Consider the following 17,230-nt stretch of genomic DNA (forward strand, 5'->3'; position numbering starts at 1 on the left):
AAGCCCGCGCCCCATAGTGGTGAATGCAATGCAGCCGTGTCCAATGGACATGATTGCAAAAAGGTTTGGCAGTGTGTGGGAAGCAGCTGCAAAAAAATACAGCATGTCGCATTTTCAGGAGATAATGCCTGCTGTGCCCCCAACTGTGATCCAACCATGTCCAATGAATGCAATAGCAGTGTGGTGAAGAGGATTTCATTGTTAAACCCTTTTTCAAACAGGTGTGTGGAAGGCAGTGTGCAGGAGGCAGCTTTGTGGTGTGGCAAAAAATAGGGCACGCCATGTTTGCAGGCAATAATGCTTGGCATCGTGTTTTATAGCGGTGAATGGGGCCACTTCCCAACTGTAATGCAACCATGTCCAATAAGTGCAATTGCAGTCCAGTGAAGTTGGATTTCATTGTGAATTCCCTCTTCAAACAGGTGTGCAGAAGACAGCTCTGTAACATGAAAAAAAAAGGGCATATTTCGTTAGCAAGCAATAACTCTTGCCACTGCACCCTATATAGGTGAATGGGGCTGTGCCCCATCTGTGATGCAACTATGTTCACTGGACACGATTGCAGTGTGATGAAGAAGGATTTCATTGTGAAATCTTGCTTCAAACATGTGTGAGGGAGGCAGTGTGCAGGAGGAAGGTTTATGGCCCAAATGTCAGGTTCACAGGCAATAATGCCTGCCATTGTGCTCTATAGAGGTGAATAGGGCTGTGTCCCAACTGCAATGCAATCATGTTACATGATCTACCTCTGAAGAAGTGTGTTCGCACGAAACGCATCAGCTGGAGCCCAGGACGTCGTGATGTCACGCCGCGGGTGCCACGTGGAGGCCCGGCGGCCATCTTAGACACTGAATGGTCAGTCATTCATGTTTTACCTGTACTGTGCTTCACTGCATCCCTTCTGTATTTGCTCCAATAAAAGTCTTCATTTACATACTACACCATGAGTATTTCCCTTGGTCTCCTGTGAGGAGCACTTTACTTTTCAGAGCCCGGACGGGATCAATCAGCTCCAGAGAGGGGAAAGTGTGTTTACCATCAAGGTTTTCCCATTATATTACTGCAGTGTTTCTCAACTCCAGTCCTCATGGACCCCCAACAGGTCATGTTTTCAGGATTTCCATTATTTTGCACAGGTGATTTGATCAGTTTCACTGCCTTAGTAATTACCACAGCTGTTTCATCTGAGGGAAATCCTGAAAACATGACCTGTTGGGGGTCCATGAGGACTGGAGTTGAGAAACACTGCATTACTGGAAGGTGATCTCTGATTTTCTGGATCCCATCTTCACCACACGAGGGCGCTCCTTCTTCATTCTCTTCAGCTGCAGTCCATTTTCTGACCAGAAAGAGGGGGATCTTCAGGATTATTTACACACCGCGTATTTTAAATACGCTTCTGGTTAGTGCGCATTCCTACCATATGCACTGGAAACGCAGAGAGCACCTTCATAGAACTTTATTGCACTTTAGTGCCATTTTTTTATATATATTTGCATTGATCTTTATTTTACCACATTGTTTACATACTTGCATCATTGCTTTGTATACTTGCATCATTGGTACCTTTTATTTGGCAGCGCTGCATTTTACTTCTTTGGCTAATTATGTTACATGGACATGATCCTAGCACAGTGAAGAAGAATTTTATTGTGAAATCCCTTTTCAAACAGGTATGTGGGAGGCAGCCTAATCGCTCAGAATTGCCTTCTAACTGCCAGCCAGCCACTGCTGACAGTATGATCCATCGTGAATCATGAGTCACCAGCTAGGCTCTTGTGAAAGAGGCCTTAGAGTTTACAAAGCCTTTAAACCCCTTACACCTTATTTTAATTAAATTCTAGGATGTGTGTTAACCACATACCCAATCCTGTAGAATATAAAAACTCATCATGCTACCTAATAAATGAATCTAAATTCCCAGATGCTTGGTTGATACATTGAACATCCTTCTTTAGTGTCCTGGAATTCACCAGACACAGCTATTGTCATCTGATAAACTACTTTCATTGATCTGTTTTTTTTTACAGATCAGATTGATCCTCTGAAAATAAAATACCCTAGGAAAAGGCACATTTTAGTTTCATGGCAGGAGCAGAACTGGCTGTGATTATTTTGTTTTGATCTTACACAGCCTGTTCTATCACGATTTGCCAGCTAGAGGTTAGTAGAAACAAATAATTTTACTCTGCAGTGTGCAAGAGTGGACAAAAGAGCAAATGTAAGCCAGCTAACTGCAATGTTTGGATCTGATATGAAACACTGCAAGGGGAAGCCTGTGCACACACACCTATCCCAGATTACAGTTATATTATATTTATTTCTGTGTGACTTCAATGTGATTGCAATTTTAGCACTAGCTCAGAAAAAATAACATACTTTTACCTACCAGAACGTTTGTTGGTAAACACAGCAAACAGGGAAAATAAAGAATACAATTTTTCTTTTGTTATTACTATCACTGTAATCCCAAATAAACGAGTTTACATGAAAAATTGACAGTACTGTCTGGAATCAGTATATGAGGGCTTAAAGTATAAATAAAGGTAAAACTGTTTTTAGTTTTGAATCAACTGAAGAAGGATTTGAACACCTGTCAGTTTTTTTTATTGCTGTCTGTGTCCTCATTAGGAAGATTCACCCTCTGTATTTATCCTAGTTACCAATATCACTGAAACGGGAATAAAATCCCAAATTGTGGGTTGTCACCAGAAAAGAATGCAGGAGAAATCTTCCAATAGTGATATTAGTTCTGGTGATATTGGTGACAAATGGGCATTCCTTCACTTTTCTCACACTTCTGGTTGTGGTTATTGGACAGAATCAAAGTGAATTCTTCCCAATGAGGCACAGTTGACAAAAAAAAAAAAATGACAGGGGTTGCAACCCTTGCTTAATCTGGCCATAGATGGATCATAAGTATTGATCCATCTATGACCATCCCTGCTCGAGAAAAGTTGATCATTAAAAATTCAGTAGTAAATGGTTTGTCTCAACGCTCTCTAACTACAGGTTTGTCTTGACAGCTTGGTCTGACAAAATATGTTGAAAAATAACAGACTCATTGTCTGGATTACCAGGTGAAAATAAAGGGAAAATGATTTAAAAAAATAATTCAGTCACCACATCTAGAAATTGATAAGCTGCAATAAATTACATTTTTGCTTTTGAGTTTAGATATATTTTAATTTGCAGTCATCTTAACTGCCAACTTGGAGTCATGAAACAGCCAAGAGCCGGAAATATAAAAATATAATATAAAATATTCATATGCAATGTTTCACATTTACAGAACATAAAAGTTTGCAATAGTTATATTTATTGTCCTGACCATACTACTATTATTACCACTAATAAAAATAAAGTATATATATGCAATAACTATACATTCCCTTAAAAGTAAACCTTTACAGCACATTTCGAATTGTAAGCTACAGTGTTGTACTAATCAATACTGTGAATTACACTTAAAGCCTAACTCCAGGTTTTATACAGTGCTGTTTGCCAACAGCAGGATGGGGACTTCTATCCCATTCCTGGAACAAAATCGTGTTGGGCTGAGTGTTGTTCGGTCGTTTACAGAAGAGGTGGGCAGATGATTCGTTGATGAAATACAATGCTTCCTGTGAATGGTTGAGTAGCGCTCAATCTGGCTTGATTTTTTTTCTGTAAGCAGGATGCCAACTTCTCCACCTCAGCCAATCAGAGAAAGCCTTGTGTTTTTTGATGAAATACAATGCTTCCTTTGAATGGCTGAGTAGTGTTCAGCCTGACTTGATTTTTTTTTCTGGAAGCAGGGTGTCCACCTCTCCAACTGAGCCAATCAGAGGAAACAACATATTCATTTGAGCAGTGCTCAACCCTACTTAATTTTGTTGCAGGAACAAGAAGAGAACTTCCCATCCCACTGCTGAAACACAGCATTGTATATCGTATGCAGTTGACGCTACACACAGTATATACAGCCAGGGGCGGACTGACCATTTGGAAACTCGGGCACTGCCCGAGAGCCCGGGGTCAGTAGGGGGCCCCATGAGATGTCCCTGGTACCTTTTTCATAGGCTTTTTTTAGTTTGGGCAAGGACAGAGGGGTCCCATGATCCCCTATTGAGGGCCCTGGGTCAGTAGGGGGCCCCATGAGATGCCCCTGGTACCTTTTTAATTGGCTTTTTGAGTTTGGGCAAGGACACAGGGGCCCCATGATCCCCTATTGCCCGGGGGCCCCATGAGTTGTCAGCCCACCCCTGTATACAGCACTTCTGTCAGGACTGGAGCTGTGGAACGGACAGGCAGGTCTAATGGCAGGGTCATGCACCGACTGACGACAACCACCACCCACAGACCGGAGTCCCTCAGGGCGCGGAGTCTAAGTCCCAGGCTGCCCTTCACCAGGGCCCCTGATGGTGGGGATGGACTTGACACAGCCAGGGACCAGGTTGCGGCCCCCGAGACACCCCAGCTGTGGTAATAGCCGCCGCCAATGGCGTATAGCTGGTAGGAACCAGAAGACAATAGCGTAGTTGGGCAGGCCGGGTTGATAACAACAGGATAGACAGTACAGAACGGTAGACAAGAATAACAGGTCTCAAGCCGGGTTCAGCAACGGGAGGTCAGATAAAGGGATAACGCAGAGAATAGTCTAGTCAAAAGCCGAGTCAGTTTCCAGGAGAGCCACAAGAGTATAAACAGAGCTTGTTGCAACACGAACATACAAGACACGAATGCAAAGGGCACGTGCGGACAATAGGCTTATATGTGATCAACCACACCCCTCTGGGAGATGGACCGCAGAGGTCTGAAGGCATAAAAGACTCCCACCATGCTCTGCAGAAATCCAAGATGGATGCCAGCACATGGAGAAGCATAACCTCTGGGAAAAGGTAGGACCTTGACAACTTCCAACAGTTGTATCTGTTAGTGAAGAAAAATAAATTTGGAACATCATGGTCCAAATAAACTATTTAAAGGCTCAAGAAACTTGGAGTCAGGCTTTAGTATGTTTATCATATCCATAGGACTCAAATGCGCAAAACATTTACAACAATTGGTTAAATCTAGAATCTGTTTACCAATGTAAACCAACCTGAATGTGCCTGCACGTACCTACAGCAGCTTTCAGTCTCTGCCCCCTGCCTCCACGCAATACAGCCAAATTCCTGGCCATTCTGATTTGGCAATGCACCCAATCTTCCTGGTAGTGGTGAGGCTTGCCCATTCCCTCCTGTCTCTCACAAATTCTTACTGACCAGTTAGGCAACTAATCATAGTGATCTGGTGAAAGCAGGGTGGACAAGCTTTAACAATATTAGGAAGTCAATCTAAAGTTCTGCAAGAACCTAAGTTAGCTATTGTTTGCTATGGAATGCTTTAATATTTTGACAACTAGTCCGGTCACTTGTCATTTCTTCCATCCCACAAACTTCCAGTTCACATATCACATATCTTCCACACTTCATAGGGTTTTTTTTATTTTATTATTTCTATAGCATTGATTCCTTAGCATCTACACAAATATGTATTATAGTGCTGAGCAACCAGTTAAATTTTGCAGGCCTAAGTGTTCTCCTAACTACTCATATTAACGCCATATAATACTTTAATTTTGCTCATTAAGAAAATAAATTTGACACATAATTGTTTCAAATCTGTAATACATTTTGCAGTGTTCTAATGCATTAAAAATAAATCTACCAGCAATATGGATCTTTAGGGTGATTGAGTCACTAGGCAGAACTAGCTGGGCCAAGCATGTCAGGGGTGAATTCCAATAATATGGGCTGCTGCTGATGCAGACTGTAATTTTCTTACCATCCACTATCACATTATTAATTAGGTAATGAGAAATAAAGTTAACAAAATACAATTTTAAATCAAATTATCAAAATGTTTTGCTTATAAATAATTGAAAATAACTTACTGTATGTCTAAGGCTATTAAGGTAACAAAGCAGGGCATCATGCCAACCTTGGGGCAACATTAGTGCACCAATGGCATGTACTCATTTTTGTGTGTTCATAAATCAAAGTATATGTTACCCCCCAAAATAATATTCCATATAATTGTTTGTGTATGCATATTTCTTTGAAACTGTAGCATGTAATGTTTCTATGTATTCCATTGCTGTAAAATACTTGGTCCTCCTGCCAGTTCCCATCTCTGCCTGTAGCACTCTGACCATGCCAAGAATGGAAGCAGATCCATGCTGGTTTGGTCAGTTTGTATCTCTTTTGTTGATCAGAGTTACAGGACACCTTGCTGACACACCACATACCTGTATTCCTACATACAGCCTTTCTGACATGCTCCTCACCTAGCCCTGCTGTGCCTGACACTACTACATAGACAGGAAACATATTTTCCTGCCAATGCAGATATCATTCTGCTTGCCCGCCCTCAGGCAATGAAGACATGATTCCCAGTTTATCAGGGAGAAAATTAAGCACATTAAAGATGGTGTATAGTCTTTTCTAAGTTATTTTAGATAAAGATCTAAATTAAAATGATCTTGATGTAAGCAATCTTAACAATATGGTAGTGGATGCAGATGCAGCGACTGCACGGACACAGCCAGATGGAATGCTGTATGTCAAAATTTGACATATATGCAGAAGCGGGAACACGGATCTGAACACAAACAGTTTGACATGCACCTGTTAGGAGAGAGAGAAAACAGGTGGCGCACACACCTAGTGCATTATCCAAGATTTATTGTAGGAATTAAATAATAAAAACATACTCACAGACGAAGCATGTATCTAAAAAGCATAGAAAAATTACAATGGCCACAACGGCAGGCAAGGTGTTCTCACTGTTAGTGCGGTCAAATTGCTGACGCGTTTCGGGGACAAATCCCTTTCCTCAGAGCTGATGACCAACCTCTGATGCTGATGTATGATGTATGGAAAGAAAGAGCCTTGCTGTTGATGCCTGACCTGTGTCCAGCTGCATTCGTTCAGCCACTGCATCTACAACAGCTTGTAATGGCTGCCTGTACGAAGCTCCCAGGTGGATGCAGAAAACAGCGGCTCAGCATGCAAGATGAGTGTCAAAGTTTGTCTGATCACTTATAAATTGTAATTATATATGTACGTGGAGCAGCTATGTGTGCTTATTTTATATATACGTACATACATACAGTACCTGCAGACAAGTGTTGCACAATTGCTGTGCTGCACTGCTCCTTGTGATGGATGTACCAAATAGACCCGAGTTTCGTTCACAGGAAGTTTTCCAAGCTAATGAAGTTCTGAACATTAATTCAAATTCCACTGAAGTCAATAAGAGCTGAATTTTTAAAGAGTAACTCCACTGTCATTGAGAAAAAAAATACTCCCCTGTGGGTGATCTATGTACATTGCAGGGATTTTAACAAACTTTGTTGCCGATTACTACCTTTTTTTACTATGAAGAAATAGCTGTTTGTTTGTCTGTGTCCATATGCAAAGTGAATGTGAATTGGAGTAACTTTTTTATTGTTGATCAGCTGCTGCACTTGCAGGGTTATAAAGTGGGAGGCTCTGAATCCCTTTAGACATATAAACCCTCAGAGTATCTCACTAAAACTGAAATGTTTGTTGCAGATGATGCTAGGATGTCCAACACCTGATTTGTATCTTTGCAAACTTCTTGGAAAATTAGTGAGTTAATCACACAAGCTGCATATTACATTTCTGGGGGGTGTTCTGTACACCCCCCAGGTTGCCATATGGCATTGCATTTTACAGAAAATTACAGGTACATTTTAATAATGTTCAATCACAATATGGCTTGTGTATGTTATATTATTACTTTTTTATTTGCAATATTTTATTTTTGACAAAATGGAGTTACATATTAAATCAGTTCTGATCATTTTAAAGTCTAATAGTCAGAAGGTTGTCAAACAATTGCCATGGGGTGCAGTGCACTGCTTTGGGGAACATATACTAATGCAAAAAAATAAAATAATACAATATAGCATTTTGGCAGGGAGCAACAATTTTTTTTAAAGTGAAACATTAAAAGGATAAGTTCACCTTTTGGACAAAAATAATAAATGCACATTTTTTTGCAGGTAAAAAAAAGTATGCATTTATTATTTTTGTCCAAAGGAGCCTGGAAAGCATTGCACAAGCGATCAGTAGATTGCTGATCCTATGCAGATCCTATGCAGGTCTTCTGCAGACCTGTCAGAATATCAGCTTGCTGTATGGGATGTATAAGAAAGCAGCTATACTGGCAGGAAGATTCAATGAACTACCATGGCACTCCACAGCAGAGTGGTAGTTCATTGCAAACTACAAGCCGACAGCTGCTAAGGCTGCTGGGATTTGTAGGCATTCATGCACAGAACTCTGTGAATGAGTGACGCGGCCATGTGGGGGGCGATTTTCAAATCTGAAAGATAGTGTGGGGAAATGTCTCCCTGTATTATCTGTCAGGTGGAGGGGGGGGGGGGGGGTGGCGGGCATGGCTGTGGCTATGGGAATATGTTACATGCTCCACCCTAAAAACAGTGAACTTATCCTTTAACTACTTGCCTACCGGGCACTTATACTCCCTTCCTCCCTTCCTTACCAGGCCAATTTTCAGCTTTCAGAGCTGTCGCACTTTGAATGACAATTACGTGGTTATTATTATTATTATTTTACAGTATTTATAAAGCGCCAATGGTTCGCTCAGCGCTGTACATTACAAAGGGGGACAGAACATGTGACAGTACAATAACAATACAATGGAAAACATGAGGGGATTGATTATGCAGCAGTATACCCATATAACATTTTTATCATTTTTTTCCTCACAAATAGAGCTTTCTTTTGGTGGTATTTACTTGTCGCTGTGTGTTTTACTTTTTGCGCTATAAACAAAAAAAGAGCAAAAAATTTGAAAAAAAAAAGTTTCTTTGTTTCTATTAGAAAATTTTGCAAACATGTAATTTTTCTCCTTCACTGATGTGCGTTGATGAGGCTGCACTGATAGGCAGCACTGATGGGCACTGATAGATGGCACTGATGGGCACTGATAGGCAGCACTGATGGGCACTGATAGGCAGCACTGATTGGCACTGATAGGCAGCACTAATGAGGTGGCACGGATAGGTGGCACTGATAGGCGGCACTGGTGAGCTGGCACTGATAATGGATACTGATAGGCGGCACTGATAGGCGGCACTGACTGGCGCAACTGCTGGGCACTGACTGGCGGCACTGCTGGGTGGCACTGACTGGCAGCACTGCTGGGCTGCACAGATGGGCACTGGTGGGCACAGGACAGGTGGGGGCCCTGCTGGGCACAGGTGGGTGGCACTGGTGGGCACATGTGGGTGGCACTGGTGGGCATAGGTGGGTGGCACTTCTGGGCACAGGTAGGTGGCACTGCTGGGCACAGGTGGGCGGCACTTCTGGGCACTTGTGGGCAGAACTGGTGGGTGGCATTGCTGGGCAGTGATCATCAATGCGCTGATGATCGGTGCCGATCCCTGCTCTGACAACTGCAGGTTCTCGGCAGTACTTTCCTCATGCTCTGACAGCGTGAGGAAAGTACAGCCGAGAACCGGCAATTGCATTTCCTGATGATCAGCGTGTCATTGCAGTGGTAAAAGGCGCTGTGATTGGCCTTTTACCACATCACATCCGTAGGACACAGCGATCGCGGAGATCACTGGGTGCGTGCCCCCTGGGGCAAGCAGGAGAGTTCTGGGAAGACATTATATGACGGCCTCCCACAACTGGCCAGCCGCAGTGCAGCCGTCATTCGGCTACCTGCGGTTGGCAAATAGTTGAACATGCCCAATTCCTTTAAATATGGGATGATGCCTTAAACTTGTACCTGTATGATGTATACAATGTACAAAAGTGACATTTATCCCCCGTTCACACCCATGCGACTTATCATGCAGTTTAAAGTCACATGACAAGTGGCACCCTATTTGTACCTTTGGAACTGTTCAAATCTGTGCAACACCAATTTGTAAAAGCTTCCTGCACTGTTTTTGGTGATTTCATGTGCGACTTGCGTAGACATCTGTGCATGAAGTTGCACAGATGCCAGAAAGCTGCACATGAAATTGCACTGACCGGTAGCTTTGAAATCGCACTGAAGCGCGATTTTAAAGTGGCATTCAGTGTGAACCAGAGCTTAGTGTTTCTGGCTGCTTGATAAATGCTTGCCTGAGCATGGAGACAACCGTTCCCTTATTTTTCCTAAAGTTAAACAGTGACTCATGTGAACTATTGTACTGCTGAGGAGCTCACTTCCATTCAGGATGACACACACGCTAAGTACCTCAAAGTTTGGAATCCTTGGGTTGAGTATAAAGCTCAGGTGAACTTAGACCGCACCTGTTTTCTGTGTGAATTTTCCCTGCTAGACCACTAGTTGGACCACGAGGCACCCTCATTGCCCTCTACCTCCCCCTTTTTCTCTCCCTTCCTTCTCCCCCAGGCAAGTGTTCTTTCTCAGCCCTCCGCACAGATGTAGGCTGTATCTACTTCACCTTCTTTCCTACTCTTCTCTCTTGCTCTGGTGCTATTCAATAGCTGGAGAATTTTCCCTTTTTCTACCCATTGAGGCACTCACCATTTCCAGCAGAGAGCAACCCCCCTTTGGTCTGTATATTATACCCGACCTTTGAATGGTTTACCATCCAAGCTACTTTGCTGTATTATATAGCTAATTTTTTTTGGTGTCTTTTGTTATAATACTGTAAATTATTATTATTATTTTACAGTATTTATAAAGCGCCAACAGTTTGCTCAGCGCTGTACATTACAATGGGGGACAATACATGAGACAGTACAATAACAATACAGTGCGATACACGAGGGGTTCAAGGGCCCTGCTCCATAAATCTCATATCGTAAGCCTCCTTTTGATTCTCTTTATGCACCATTTTACTGTGCTGTTGCTTCCTCTAGAATTTTCTTGTACTTTCTTGGAAAACTCAATACATTCTTTGTGAAACAAAAGTGACATTTACAATGATAAAAAAAATAAATAAAATTACTGGTAAATGACATTTCCCAGCTAGCTCGGTTTTCTTTGCAAAAAATCTGCATGGGGCCTTCTATGCCCTTTAACCGCCTCCCGCAAGGCAGTTCTCTTATTCTGGGAGGACATCATATGACGTCCTCCCATTTTCACCACGCATCCGCGGCTCCGGGAGCGTGTGGCGATCAGCAGTGCGCTGTGTCCCTCGGACACAGCGGATCACCGATCAACGGAAAGAGCCAAAGATTTTGGCTCGGTCATGTGATCAACTATGTCCAATCACAGCTGATCGCATGTAAATAGGGAAATGCAGGTTATCTGCATTTCTCTCCTCACGAGCTGTCACACTGACAGAGGAGAGCCAGTAATCAGAATTCCTCAGAGGGGACATCTACACTGATCATCAGGGCACTGATGATCAGTGGTGCCCTGATGATCAGCGTAGCCCCATCAGTGCCACCTATCAGGGTCCATCAATGACAGCTGTCAGTGCTCATCAGTGCCACCTGCCAGTGCCCATTAGTGCCACATCAATGCCACATATCAGTGCCTACCAGTGCACATCAATGCCACATATCAGTGCCCATCTGAGCTGCCTTTTAGTGTCACCTACCAGTGCCAGTCAGTGCCACCTATCAGTGCTGCTAATCAGTGCCACCTATCAGTGCCAGTCAGTGCCACCTATCAGTGCCAGTCAGTTTCGCCTATCATTGCGCGTCAGTGCCACCTATCAGTGCCCATCGGTGCTGCCTATCAGTGCCACCTAACAGTGCCAGTCAGTGCCACCTATCAGTGCCAGTCAGTGCTGCCTATCAGTGCCACCTATCAGTGCTGCCTACCAGTACCATATATGAGTGCTGCCTTTCAGTGCCCATCAGTGCCACCTACCAGTGCCCCCTCATCAGTGCCCATCAGTGCCACCTATCAGTGCCCATCAGTGCCACCTATCAGGGCCCATCACTGCAGCATCATTAGCACATCATTAGCACATTACAAAATTTTAAAACAAAAACTAAGAAAAAACTTTTTTCCAAAATTTTCAGTTGTTTTTGGTTTGTTTAGCAAAAAATAAAAAACCCAGAGGTGATTAAATACCACCAAAAGAAAGCTCTATCTGTCTAAAAAAAATGACAAAAATTTCATATGGGTTGGCATTTGTCATTCAAATGTGACAGCACCAAAGCTGAAAATTGGCTTGGGCAGGAAGGGGGTATAAGTGCCCTGTAGGCTAGTGGTTAAGGGTCTGGTATAAATTATAGGGGACCTTTGTGTGTGTGAGGGGGGGGGAGCTGTATAGATAGGTGGGAATGCATAATTGTTTGTGAGGAAGTACTAATACTGCTGCCAAATATATCACTTCTTGCTGCAACTGGAGGTTGAGCATGGTGGGTGGGAAGGTGAACACCCTATTTATTTCGCCTATTGGTTGAATGCCAAACAGGCAAAGTTTGGACTGAATTCTACTTTAGTCCGAACCTGAAGCTCATCCTCACTCCTTTTCAAAATACAAGACTATGGCTTGGATGACTGAAAACAATATGAGACAGAGTAGGTGACCTGGATTACTGAGAGCTCACCTTTGTGGCTAACATACAAATCTCTATGTTTTGTACTATAACATTTTTACAAGCTTGCTCATATATTATTTTAAATGCATTTAACAACACTTTCACATAAACCCTCAAAAGGTGTGCTCCCTGAAAATGAACTGTACTCGGTCCTTAATTCATCTACCTGGTTGATTGGGAAACTCGATGCATCCTACTATCTCCTGTCTGTCTAGTTTAAAACCTAGTACATGCACATGGCCATACCAGAATTCATAGAGATAAGGGTAGATACCAACGTTTGCTTCTGCTAATCTGGCATCTATTTGTTTTACACATATCCCCTAATGTCCAATTTGCTGTTGTTTGCCAGCAGTCAGTAGATCTATGTACATTTCATATTATTGGTATTGTTCCTGCATCGGTTTTTCATTTAGTGAATATTCCCTGTGTCAATTATTATGAGATTCCCACAAGGCACTCTCACAGATGCTTGGTCTACTTTAGGAAAAAAAGGCAATTTCATTTTTTTTTTCCCCTAAATCAATACCTTTCAACTCTGGTACATGACATATTGAGATATTGTTTCAGTTTTGTCTTTACACTCAATTCTATTTGCCATCTCCAAAGGGAAGAAAGGTATGTCTAAAACTTCAGATAACTTAGAGCGAGCCTTTGAACTGAAACACGACAGTAATGAAGCTCTATCACTTGTGATGAATGAGAGTGGCCTAAAATTATAGTGCTGTCAATCTTGCTGTGTATTTTCTTATTGAGAAAGGCTGTTCACTACAATGTAGAATCTGACCTCTTGATTCATCCCCCAAGATATGAATTGTGAGTTCTTACTGTGCAAGTAAATCCACGGAGGCATGAAGGAGCCTGATTCTTTAGGCTCATTGCTGAGGCACCAAGTGAATTTATGAACAGTAGTGTGTAAGAGCTCAGCCATTTGTCAGTCTTTAGAAAATCCACAATGTAAAATTCAAAATTTAGAGATCTATTTTACAGAAGATTATTGGGAAATATATTGTGCTTTAGAGTCACTGTACCAACATTTTTAATTATTACTGAATAAATATATACAAGCCACATTGTCTCCAAATTGTTACAAATAGCAAAAGGAATGTCAGAACAGAGAAGTGAGCAGGATAGAAATCATATATCATAGGTTGACAGAGAAAGCAGTGACCTTCAAGATTGCAGGGTAATAGACCAAGCAACATGTTACATAATGTTTTAGGAGTTTTATGCTACAGTAACATACAGTGATAATACACAGTGCTCTAGGCTATGACAGCTTACACCAAAACTGAGATGTATTTTATGGTTTGCTACCCATTTGCAACTTTAGTTTTACTAAATCAAGTATATTATTATGTTTTGGAATTGTAATTTAAACAAGTGCTTGAAAGTGCCTTTTAAAAAAAAAAAGTGATTTTGTATTCTAGTAAAGGTCAAACAATGTTAGAATTGTATTAGCATAGATCCTTTATAATCCCAACTCCAGGAAGTAGAAAAAAATGTATTCTTGCAATGAGACCACCCCCCCCACACACACACTCACACACTGCAGAGGATTTCAACACTCATTAGGGCTCATGTACGCAGAGCTTAGGAAAACGTAGGTTAAAAAAACGTAGGTTAAAAAAAGCACCCTGTCCCCATGTTGATGGGGACAAGGGCCTCTTCCCCACAACCCTGGCCGGTGGTAGTGGGGGTCTGTGGGTGGGGGGCTTATCGGAATCTGGAAGCCCCCTTTAGCAAGGGGGCCCCCAGATCCCAGCCTGCCCCCACATGAAAGGGTATGGGGTACATGGTACCGCTACCCATTCACAAAAAAAAGCTGTAGTGTGGAAAAAAGACAGGAGTCATTCTTTGACAAGTCCTTTAATAAAAGAATGTCCCCTAAATTAGATCCAACATCAATCACGATGTCACAATGTCCGCCGCCACCGTCGCTGCTCCGAAAAAAAAAAGGCTCCGCCACCGTCGCTGGCCCCCGGCCGCCTGCTCAGAAACTGCTTTGCCAGTTCTTAAATATGTAAGGGGTGGGGCCACCTGGTGACATCACCCTTGTGACCCTGCCCCCGTGTGACATCATCGACCGGTGCATGCTGGTCACTGATGTCACATGGGGGCGGGGTCACATACGTGATGCCCCACCCCTTACATATTTAAGTACTGTCAAACCAGCTTCTGAGCAGACGGCCGGGGGCCAGCGACGATGGCAGAGCGTTTTTTTTCTTTGGAGCATCGTGACATCGTGATTGACGTTGGATCCACTTGACATTCTTGATATTCTTTTATTAAAGGACTTGTCAGAGAATGTCTCCTGTCTTTTTTCCACACTACAGCTTTTTTTTTTGTGAATAGGTAGCAGTACCATGTACCCCATACTCATTCACGTGGGGGGGGGGCAGGGTCTGGGGGTCCCCTTCCTAAAGGGGGCTTCCAGATTCCGATAAGCCCCCCGCCCACAGACCTCCACAACCACCAGCCTGGGTTGTGGGGAATAGGCCCTTGTCCCCATCAACATGCACCCCCCATGTTGAGGGCATGTGGCCTGGTATGGATTGGAGGGGTGCTTGCGCTCGCTGGCCCCCCCCTTTCCTGACCTGCCAGGCTGCATGCTCGGATAAGGGTCTGGTACGGATTTTGGGGGGAGCCATTTTTTTTTTTCGTGTGGGGCTTCCCCTCAAAATCCATATCAGACCCGAAGGGGTTGGTATGAATGGGAGGGGGGACCCCATGATGTTTTTTAAAATTATTTTTTACTTGCCGGCAATTCTTTCTTTTATCCAGCTGTCACTGGGAACATGATGCATGGTTTTCACTACTAAATGGCTTGATAAAATCATGCAGTATTTTAGTAGCCTTTTTTAGTGGATTCGAATGGGTTTTAAAAAACAAATGCTATGTGGTATCCTACTGCATACTCGGATGCGGTAGCATACCTCTTAGCGAATTGTGCCCTGGATATGGACCTGTCAAAAAAGGCTTCTAAACACAAACGCTTATAAATGCAGTTAGCCGGATTTTCAAGCGTGTGGCATTTGAAACGCTGATAAAATCTACTCCTTAATGCAAGTTTGCTGCGTTAAAAAAAATGACTGTAAACTCAACTGCCTGTATACGACTGTAAACGACGATGTGTGCATGGACACATAGCAAACCATTAGGGAGAGTTCAGGGGTTGCTGAAAAAAATGCAGAAAAGCTCCTGAACGTGAGTTTATCAGCTGCAGTGTACATGAACCCTTATGATTTATTAAAACTGGAAAGTGCAAAATCTGGTGCAGCGTTGCATGGTATCCAATTTTAATTTTAATAAATCAACCTCATTATGTCTAGGTGTGCCGGATTAAGGAGTAAATACCAACCGTACCCATGCTTCAGCAGTTTCTTGTCTCTAAGATGCTCTCTCCTTCAACTACCTGCCTGCCCCTTCAACATACAATACAAGATTAACAGCCCTGTATTATATGTGATGATGCCATGGAACCACCTGTAAACCCTTGCAGTGAAAGTGCAATGTAATGCAATGCTACATTTTTTCCTATTCTTGGAGTTAGCTTTAAGAGCATGCACATAAAATTATATCCCCAATAACCATGTACACCCTGGTTAAAAATGGTGATTGTCAGATTAAAAATGTATATGACCCAAGTAAACCTCACAAAATCCCCACATCTAGCACTACTGGGATGCTCAGTGTATGGGACGCTGGGACACACAAGGAGACTAATAACATTTATCTTTGTAATGGGAAGAATCTCTATTGCCAGATCTTGGAAGTCCTCTACAATTTTGTGTGAACAGCTTAAGGCCAAACTGTCATGGATATTTAGTGCCACTTGAAACACCTGAGAGGGTACCTATCTGGATCGGATGGGTTGCATTTCCCTATCTACTTCTTTCTTCCTTTCCTCTCCCTTCTTACCTTTTACTTATCTTAGGCCATGCCATCAGTATTTTTGGAAAATTGTCTTGATGAGCACTCAACAGACGTGGGTCTGAGGCCCCAGGGCTTGGACTCTAGCTAAATAGGGTGCTTCGAGAGACTCGGATACCCATGGTTAAAGTGTGCTCTGCCCATGTTCAATAGTTTACCTACCGTAGAAGAGAGATTATTGGTTTAACACAGATATACCATATCGTTACCCTTATATCTTTATGACACTGAAACTGGTGAAGCAATAGGCCTCAGTATATACCTGGTTATCTTAGACGTCTTGATTGTATCACACCATTGGAATGATATAACTACTTCTACTTCTTCTAGTGACTTTACTCTTTTTAACAAAGTAAATGCTAAATGATGTTATATGTAATAACATATGTACTCTTTGTACTTCTCTTAATAAATGTATATGAGCAGTGAGACATTTTTCATGCTTTGTTGGCTTTATTCACTGGCCATAGGTGGACAGATATCTACCTGATAATGACAGACGGAGAAACAACTCAAACAATGCAGCAGATTTCAATGCACGTACTGTGACTCACAAGAGGAAATAGAGCATGCGCATCACTTTATCTCTCAGTGAGATTAGGGAAGATTGAGAACAAGCTTGAGAATTTCTGTAGCAAAAACAGGACCTACAGACATTAAAGTTGCTTATATGTGTTTATTAGAGTAGCTCCGGTCAGTCCTATAGTTCAGATCAGCAAACTGAGGGATGCAAACTAACCAAACCAGCATGGATGTGC

The 17,230-nt window shown here is 42.6% G+C and overlaps 1 protein-coding gene across 5 annotated transcripts in view; it reads right to left on the reverse strand.

Moving 5' to 3' along the window:
* Window positions 1-17,230, reverse strand: part of LOC149452722 (poly(rC)-binding protein 3-like) — a 1,138,846-nt gene that overhangs the window by 381,251 nt on the left and 740,365 nt on the right. The window lies entirely within an intron of this gene.

This window comes from Staurois parvus, unplaced genomic scaffold (assembly GCF_062004578.1).
Source record: "Staurois parvus isolate SC_StPar_1 unplaced genomic scaffold, SC_StPar_1.0 ptg000468l, whole genome shotgun sequence".
Classification (NCBI taxonomy): domain Eukaryota; kingdom Metazoa; phylum Chordata; class Amphibia; order Anura; family Ranidae; genus Staurois; species Staurois parvus.